Source organism: Pistacia vera, unplaced genomic scaffold (genome assembly GCF_008641045.1).
Source record: "Pistacia vera cultivar Batoury unplaced genomic scaffold, PisVer_v2 Contig340, whole genome shotgun sequence".
Lineage (NCBI taxonomy): Eukaryota > Viridiplantae > Streptophyta > Magnoliopsida > Sapindales > Anacardiaceae > Pistacia > Pistacia vera.
The window spans coordinates 203,189-212,496 of record NW_022196158.1 but is presented as its reverse complement, the minus strand read 5'-3'; the positions used below and the strand labels follow the sequence as shown (position 1 = coordinate 212,496).

Below are 9,308 nucleotides of genomic sequence, written 5' to 3'. Positions count from 1 at the left end.
TGTAGTTATAAAACAGTATAACCAATATAGTGCGTAAATATTTGATGACAAAATATGTCTGTCACAATACAACAATTAACCTAAGACGCCAAATTTGGCACCAAAAATTTGTGACGAATATTTATCATAAAAAATGTTTTTTTTCACTATACATTTATTATGGGTTTCTTTATTGTCTAAATATTTATGACCATATTCTTTTGTCACTATACTATCTCTTTGTCATACTTAATGTGATATTTCTTGATTTTGTCATAATACCTATATTCTCGTGACAAAATAACATTTGACAAAAATTATTTTGCCACAATTAATATATTTTCTTGTAGTGGCAGGAAGAGACCTAGCATCATAGCATACGTATGACTCAGTTTGGGTTCCTGTCCACGACAAGAAATCCCTCACTAGTTTTCTGCGTCAAGCTTGAGAAGTCCCTTATCTCATGGTGAAACAAGATACAAACCATAGTATCGCTCTCAGTCAAAAGAAGCAGCGTATAGACAGGCCACAACCATGTGTGGATCACATGGATCTTGGTTTGTTTAAGGATCTAAATATCATGTAGAAATACCGGTTGATACTATAGTGTGACAACAAGGTAGCAAAGACATTGCAACTAATCCACATTTTCATGAAAAAATGAAGCAGTATAGATATTGATTGCCACTGTTGTCAGAGATAAGATACAAGAAGGTATGATCAAACAAGGAGACACCTCATACGAATCAACCAAGTATCTTCACAAATTGCTTATGTCACAGGAAAACATTCTTACTTGTAGCAAGCTCAGAGTTTTATGGACATTTATAAACCACGGCTTAAGGGGTAGTGTTGACATAGAGTGAAGATATTGCACATAAGGGAGGTTTTGATATGGGTCTAAGTTAAAGATGGATTAGCTGAAAAATAAAGTTGCCTTCTATGTAGATTATATAATTTGTTTTTTTTATTTCATCCTTACAAGTCACATGTTCCTCTTGTATAATTAACTTAAATTGTACATGAAGAATTATCAAACTCACCAAATATGTTCTTCTGTTATCTTGTTCTTCGTCTCCTCTCTCCACAGCTACTCAACAACCAAAGGTTGTCTCGTGCTTCTCTGTGCCTTTTCCTCTCGACATACTTCGTAGTCCAGCGCAGCACTCTCTTGCCTCTCCTTATCCAGATTCTAACAAAAATTTGGATACCACCCTTGCCAGACATTGATACTTGTCTTTATTATTGTTCGTGTAGCTATAGATGGAGAATTACGACTTCGTTTCCACCAGAGAATGCCAATCACTTCTATATTTTACTAAATTTAAAAGTACTTTGTTTCCTATCTCTTCACACTTCTCTTACTCCTAGTCTACATTTTGGAACCCTAAAAACTGAAAACCCTATATCTAAACCGGTGGTAAGAGATGATTTTGATTGTGGTGACTAAGCTGATGTGAACTTCACCTGAAGATTGGTTTGTGCCATATGACATGGAGCTAGGAGGTTGACCACACAAAAGTCTAACCTATCTAGTTTGAAGGGACTCCACGTCTTTATAACCCAAGACCCCCAATTTACCCTTACACTATGGGAATGTGACTTTTCCCCACACCCAATCCTGTGACGATCCTATCATACGATGGACCCCGTTCCTACCTGTCCACTCCCAATAGTGGACCCACAAATGGGACAACCCTTTTGAGTGACACACTAGCGGTGCACAGAAAGACGAGCTAGGGTTGCCGGTACACTTGTGACAGCTAGGAGTTTCACCCCAAAAAGCTAACCTGTTAGAAGGAGGGGACAAACTCTTCTCACAACTTCCCTCTCACAACCCGACTAACAACAGAGCATTTGGGTCGCTCACCTATATGCCCCACCTGATAAAATTATAGTTTGAACACATACGTGAGTTGTATGTCCTGGTGTGTATAAGCGAGTTGTAAACGTAGTATTACTCTATTACTTTATATGGAGCAAAAAAACATTTTGTGAGAATGATCAAATAAACCTTTTTTGCGGATTTTTTCGGGTTCGACACAATATCTATTTGTTTTTTTGTATGGATGATCCTTTTCCCGTTTCCACTGTTGACTTTATTGTGTTTGATGGTAGTGGAATTGTATAGAAATTAAATTCTGCCAAATTTAATTGACTACATTCCAAATGACATAAAGAGCTAGGACTGTGGTGGAATTGGATAGAAATTGGTTTTAGTTGAATGTTTTAAAATTCAGTATGATATGTTGGGTATCTTATTTTTTTTCTCAGGTAGTTTCTATAAATCTTGTACTTTTGGATTTAGAAGCCGGATCTTTGGTTCAAGTGGATTGGCTTTCTTAAAGTAAGTTTGTTTAATTATAATATTGTTAAAAAATATTTGACGAGTTTATGGATGTGATTTAATGCTTGTGCTTTTATTTTTCTTATGAAAATGTTGTGTGGATCCAAGAGAAAAGATTACAGCAAGTGGCAATTCTCGATCCATACTTTCGATGACGTGCAATTCATTCTTTAGGTTTTGTTTAATTTTTCCAGTTTGTGAGAGTATTGATGTTTTATTTTAGAGTCCCTTTTTATTGGCAATCCTTTCAATATTTTTTTCTGGCTGTGGTATGTTGTATCAAATCTTCATGAAGTGAAAATTTGTCATACACAACCATAGTCCCAGTAAACTACAACACTACACAAGTATAATTTAAAAAAAATTGATATTTTGGTGGAAAATTTGGACAATATATATACTTTATAGTCCAAACCCGATGTAATAGTTAGTTTGAGCATCGAATACATAGTAACTGCAAATTAAACACTGCAAATCAGGTGGTATTTATTGTTGCAAAAACTTATAAGAAAAAATAAGCAACAAATCTTAACCACAAAATGCATTAATTATCATAATGCACACATGTAAATTCCTCCTTAGCATTTACTATTGTCAACATATTAAAAATGTTTTAGATTACGTAATGAAAATTTAAGTTGATATAGCCCAATCTATAAAATATTATTAGATAAACATAATACAATAATAATTAAGATAAAACATACAACTTCTTAATCTAATTTAATTTTTTAAATTTTAAGATAAACATATAAAAAAATCTAAAATAACTACTAGAAACATTGAAATTAAATCTTCCGTTATCTAGTTCTCTTCATTTTTAAGTTATTTTGTCATTTTTTTTTTTTTTTTAATTATTTTTTAATTTTTCCAATGCCACCATTACATGGTCCATTTGGAGGCAGACCATAATGGGTTGTATGTTGGGTCGAGTTCGACATGCCCATTCGTTGGCAGCCCATAACTTTTTTATTGAATTCTGAAAATTATATATATAAAACTACATTTTAAAAATATATCACACATCACTCTAATAATAATTACGAAATGTTTTAACACAAATCGTGAAGCTACATATTGTTGGTTGTGGAATAAAAAAATAAAATTAAAAAAAAGCCTGTCGGGAAAGGGAAGATTAATAAAATATATCCTAAAGATCTTTAAATATTCATGCTCAAGTGCTTCTTGAGTGTTATCCTGGATCCAACAAAATTCTCTGGTAAAATTTAAACATGAATAAAACACCAAAAGATGACTTAAAAAACTCAAAATTTGTCAGAAAATCTGCTTATTGATGACAAATTAGTAAATTAAATCAAACTTGAGATAAGGTCAACTCCAACAGGTTCGAGACCTGAAACTCTTTTGTCAAGTCCTGCATATAAAAATAATTACTATGTATCAATCTCATTCAAACTAAATTCTAACCTCTCTTACTTACCTTATAATCAAAAATTTTGAAAGGTTAAAAGACCATCAATAGTAATTTCAATTTTGCCATATACTTTAGCTTTGGTTTCGCCCAAGACCTGTACGAGAAATTTTCAAGTTTGTTAAACAGTATCAAAAGATCCCAACTTTTGATCCCAATTGATAATGTTGGCGAGGAAATTTAAAGTTAGAATACATTGCATTTATTATAAATGACTTTTTAAGATATGTAAAGAAAAATACTTGAAAATACTCGCAAGCAATGTACCAATTATTATAAACAAACAAGGGCTGCCCAGTTAGCATCTCACCAAAGATACAGACGCCCACACCCACATTCAACACTAGGAGCTTCCATTAAAAATCTTTCATGTGCTGGTAATAAAGACAGGCTGCTTCAAAGCTACTGCCTGCAATGAAGATATATATTATATATCACATGATAAGAAAGACATAGCTCAACGGATGCCTATGGCTGATGCGATACCTTTGTATCTTCTAGATTTTTCTTCACATAAAAAAAAAAAAAAAAAAAAAAAAAAAAAAAACCATAGGACAGAAACCAAAAGGTGAAGATTAATATTAATACCGGATTATCCAGGACAACCATTATTCAAAGATCTTCCATTTACCCTTGGGCCTCTCCAATTAAGCACCTTTACTTTCTACTATCTGGATCAACGCAAAATTCAGGTCCAAATCTTCCTGGACACAATTTTGAACCGCAAATATTCGTATACCATCGAAGAATCCCTGAAGCATATGCTGCAGTTGAAAAGAAATCTGGTCAAAATCTACGCGTGTTACCATCTTTCAGCCTAATAACATAGATAATGAAATCAAGTATTTATTGAAAATTTTCAATTACTCAGTTTTAATTTGGTCTCTTGAAACTAAAATACTGTCATTATGCCAAAAAAACAAAAAAAAAAAAAACAAAAAAAACATTCAGGTTGTTACCCATCAAAAATATTGTAATCAAAAGATAATAGGTGTGTGCTAGGTATTAGACCAAACAAGAACCTAGTATTTGTTATGAGATTATGCCTCTTGGTATATAGTATACTTTCAACAGTTTTCCTTCTTTGTAAATGTTCTTATCATTGAGAGTGATGTATCTCAAAAATAGCATTATTTCCGCTCCCAAGAAAAATAAATTTTCCGACAAGAGAAATAATGGCAGACTCCTACAACTTCTAGCCCTTTGGAAAAACATATTTCCGAGTTCCATTACCACAAGATTTAGCCCTCATAAATAGTCATTTTTGTTGTAGTAACCCCTATAGGGGGGTAGAGATCGATGGAGCAAAAAGAGTTCCCCATAAGATGGGAAATGGAAACTTCAACTATATACGAGGTTTGTGAATATGTTATTGACTAATAATGAGCAAATATAATAGGTCATTTTCCTAAACAGGATGTATTGAACCCATACTTCAGAGTTTTAAAATGGCATCTGAAACTATAATGTTATAAGATTTGTCTTGAATATTGATTCACATTTACATCCCATGAAAAGAAATGATATGGTAATGCATCTAATTAAAACCTCCTGTAAGAGTATATACGTGCTCAAGTGAAATCTTCAGTTGAACCAACGACAACCAATAATAACTTAAATTACATGAATTAAGAAACAACTTTTATTGGTATACTTTTGATATCAAGATTTGACATACCTTTTATGGAGACTTGATTCTCAATCTTCGCCTACCCTCTTCTAAAATAATCCAAATCCCATGGTAGGTTCTCAAAAACAAGACACAAAAAAGTATCATCAATTTCTATTCTTAGACACCTGTAATAACATTTCTATCAAATTACTTATTTTCTTAAAAGAAACACAGTTACTAATCAATAAAAGATTTTTTACACATTGAACAGCTAACAAGCATTCAGAAAAATAAAAAAATAGTCTCACCCACAACAATATTAAGTAAAAACAATTTATAAGAGCCTCCTCCATATAGAATTTAAATACATTTTATCGTTTTCAAAAACAACTGATACAAGAAATTTAACAAAATGGTTTAATTAAATATTTCAAAAACAATTTTAGTATACTTGCAGGAACTGGCAGAGAAAAGATGGGAATTTCGAGGAAATCAAAGAAGTACCAGAACCTGGTATGGTGGTTCAACTCAGTATCTACAGAATCTAGTGACTCCTTGAATGAAGTCACATCAATGTATGTTGGTAAGAGAGGAGTGGGGAAAGCCAGCGGGGCCGCTAAATCAAAAGAGCAACAGTTTCTCCAACAATCAAAAAGTGTGAATGCGGATGTTTCTGAAAGGGAAAAGCAGGTAGCCGTCCATCTTTGGAATATGTCTTCCTGATTGAAATCGGCAAGGTGCGTTTGCGATTTGCACCAAGCCAAGTGGTTATCTTCACTTGGGTACTCAAAAGCGCACTATTGAATCATATTTGCCCGAGGTACCAAGGTCAGCTGATTGTGCGTTTTGATGTATAAACCCTGCTAAAGAAAGCAATGAATTTGTTGACAATCTTTGAAAGACATTGGACATTGGGATCAAGTTGAAGAAGTTCCTATACTTCAGATTATATCCCAAGATTGATGGAAATGGCTTTGATTCGAGGGGCAAGGCTAATGTTGATGATAACACCCTGAGCAAATGCAGAAAGAAAGGATGGATGGAGGAACCAAATGTAGGAGCAATAGTGTAGAGGAGAATATGAAATTGTGGAAGGAAATGATTTTTGGGATCTGAAAGGGGTGTGCAGTGTTGTCTTTTTGGGAAGTTAGAATGCGAGACCCTAACAAATCTCTCCGAGATCCAGTCTATTATCGTTGCAATCCTTCCCCATCATTGAATTGGGTCCAAGTACAAGTTATACCCAAATATGATTTTGCGTGTCCTTTTATGGATGCTAAAGTAGGAAGTAAACACATGCAGTTCGTTCTAGTGAGTATATGATTGCAGTGCTCATATCATAGAATTCGAGAGGATATGGGAGTAAAGAAGGTTCACATTTAAGTTTAGCGGGTTGAATATGGTCTATGCACTTCTCAGCAAGCGTAAGCTTCTTTGGTTTCAAAATGGAAGGTTGATGGGTGGGATGATCCTTGTTTTCAACTGTTCAAGGAATTGTTCGAAGGGGTCTGAAAGTTAGCTCTGATACTGTTTATTCTTGAACAGTAAGATAATAAGATGACTTCCAAATTTCGTACTCTTGAAATTGTTAGATTTATTTATATGATACAGTTTGTTCTTATTCTTGAATGTATGCTTGTTGATGACTGTTCATTAATGTGAAGATTAACTTCTCTGTCCTTTTTTTCAGGGGGCTTTGAAAAATCTCAATCTCATGGAATGGAATGGACAAACTTTGGACTATAATAAGATCATTGATCCTGTGTGTCCTAGACACCATGCTGTCATTGAAGAGAAGGTGTATTTTTGACCCTTACTATCCAAGGCATAAGAAATATGAAGGTGCTATGCCTTGTGCATCTCAGTAGCTGAGAGGTTACCTTGAGTGGATTGGGGGGAATGCCATAATGAAGGAATAAGTAGGGACCAGGATGGAATGTCACACAGCTTGACAGGTTTCTGCATCTAGAAGGATCGTCAACCACAAAGTTGAAGCTGACATCCTAAAACAAATGAATTAGTGAACCTCACATTGATGGGATTTGACTACCTTATCACGAAGAAGAAGGTACTATTTTAAACTGATAAACCTAACTTTTCATTGCATTATTTTTGTTGTTTTAGACTGTACAACTCAAAACATTTTGCAGCGAGGGTAACTTGTGAGTTAATCTCATGATTATGTTATATAATCCTTAAATTCATGAATGGAATGGACTTTATTTATCTGGTGTTCTGATTTTGGTTGGTGCTTGTGACCATTGTGGATGCAGTTCGAAGAAAGAAAGGACTTCCCTATGTTCCTCAACAATGCACAAAAATCGAGATTCCAGCAGTTTGGAGATTCAAATATGCGGAATCTGAAATGTGTAGAGGTTTTGCAGCTGAGAGGAAGGGCTACTATCGATGTGATGATCCATTTACCGACCCTCAAAGCCTGTTCTGTTTGCAACCTCAGATGGGCGCCAGCAAACGGTCTTGAAGTAAGACCTTTCACATTGAGGTGTCCATTACTTTGCTGTGATCATGAGCCATGATTCAGATTCTCTCTCTCTCTCTTTCTCTCACTGAACCACATCTATAGACATTCTTGACTTTATTGATTACCTTTCTCTATACGTTGTTGATTGAACCTTTTTTTCTTTTTTTTATAGTCTAAATGACACTCTAAATCTGGTGATGATTGCTAATTGATCAATATAGCAGGTAACAGAGTACAAGTAGATAAAACGTAAGTTTTTGAATTGTATATTAGTTTTTGAAGTTGACTTTTGGATTAGACTCTGTTTGATTCTTAATCTGATATTGAAACTGAGAGGATGGCGAGATATTGAATAGACTGAGAAAACAGATGATTTTTGAATCTCCCCAGTTGGGTCTACCACAAACGGTTCGACCCAGTAGAATATATGCATTTTGCATGTTGTTTATATTCTGTATAATGTTCCATTCATTCATTCATTCATTCTTAAAACTCAATGTTGCCAGTGAAGGAGATTGTGTCAGGATTATCTCAATAGTCTCTCTTAAAGTTTGGTTACTTTATACATATTCATTTGCCTGATTGAGTTAGATTTAAATACAATTTTGCATTTTCAAAATGAAAATACAAGAATCATGTAAATGTTTGATTGAAATGTGAAATATATTTTTAAAATGAATGAAAAATTCGAATTTAAAATAACTATTATTTGGCTAGACACTTTTGATCTCACTTATTATTTCGATTTAAGTTTGTCTCATGTCATGATTTTGACTACAAATTCACAAATAATAGGTGTGTATAGTGGGTAAAAAAAAATTAATTCACTAATTAGGAGTTACTATAACATAATCCAAAAAAATTGATTCCAATTTGCATCTTCATTTCATTTCAATCGGACTTCCTTCTTCACAGATTTCGTTCACTTCATCCTTCAATTTCCATCTCCTAACTGCATCTATCTTCAATCTTTTTCACTCTCTTCACTCTAAAGTATAAACTGAAAGTCTAAAGAAGATCAAAATCGAATTTTCTTCAACTTCAATGACGAGGATTTGCGGGTTATATTCCATTTGCAGTTTCAGAATTCTACTTTGGCTTCCTGACAACCGGTGTGGGGGTGTTGTGGTCGCTTTTCTGTTCTGTTTGTTCTTCTGTGTTATTAGGCTGTTTTGTTGGGTGATGGGGCGGCCTAATCCTGCTCCTTTAGGGTTTTCCTTGGCTGCCCGTTGTTGTCGTTTTATGATGATGGAGGGTGGTTTTTTGTCTTGTGCTATAAGGGTATTTTTGCAACATTTTCAAAATTTTAAGACCTAACGAATTATGTGAGGCATTTTTTAAATAAATTAAAATTGCAGGCCTATTTGCGATTCTTAGGAGTTTTTTGTATATACTAAAATTGGGGACTAACTAACATGTTTAAACTGTTTTAATTGCTGGCATCACCGGTCTAACT

General features: G+C 34.1%; 1 pseudogene; it reads left to right on the top strand.

The window, feature by feature from the left end:
• Positions 1-5,278: 5,278 nt before the first annotated feature.
• LOC116138354 lies at positions 5,279-8,132 on the top strand (annotated as a pseudogene).
• The last annotated feature ends 1,176 nt before the right edge of the window (positions 8,133-9,308 follow it).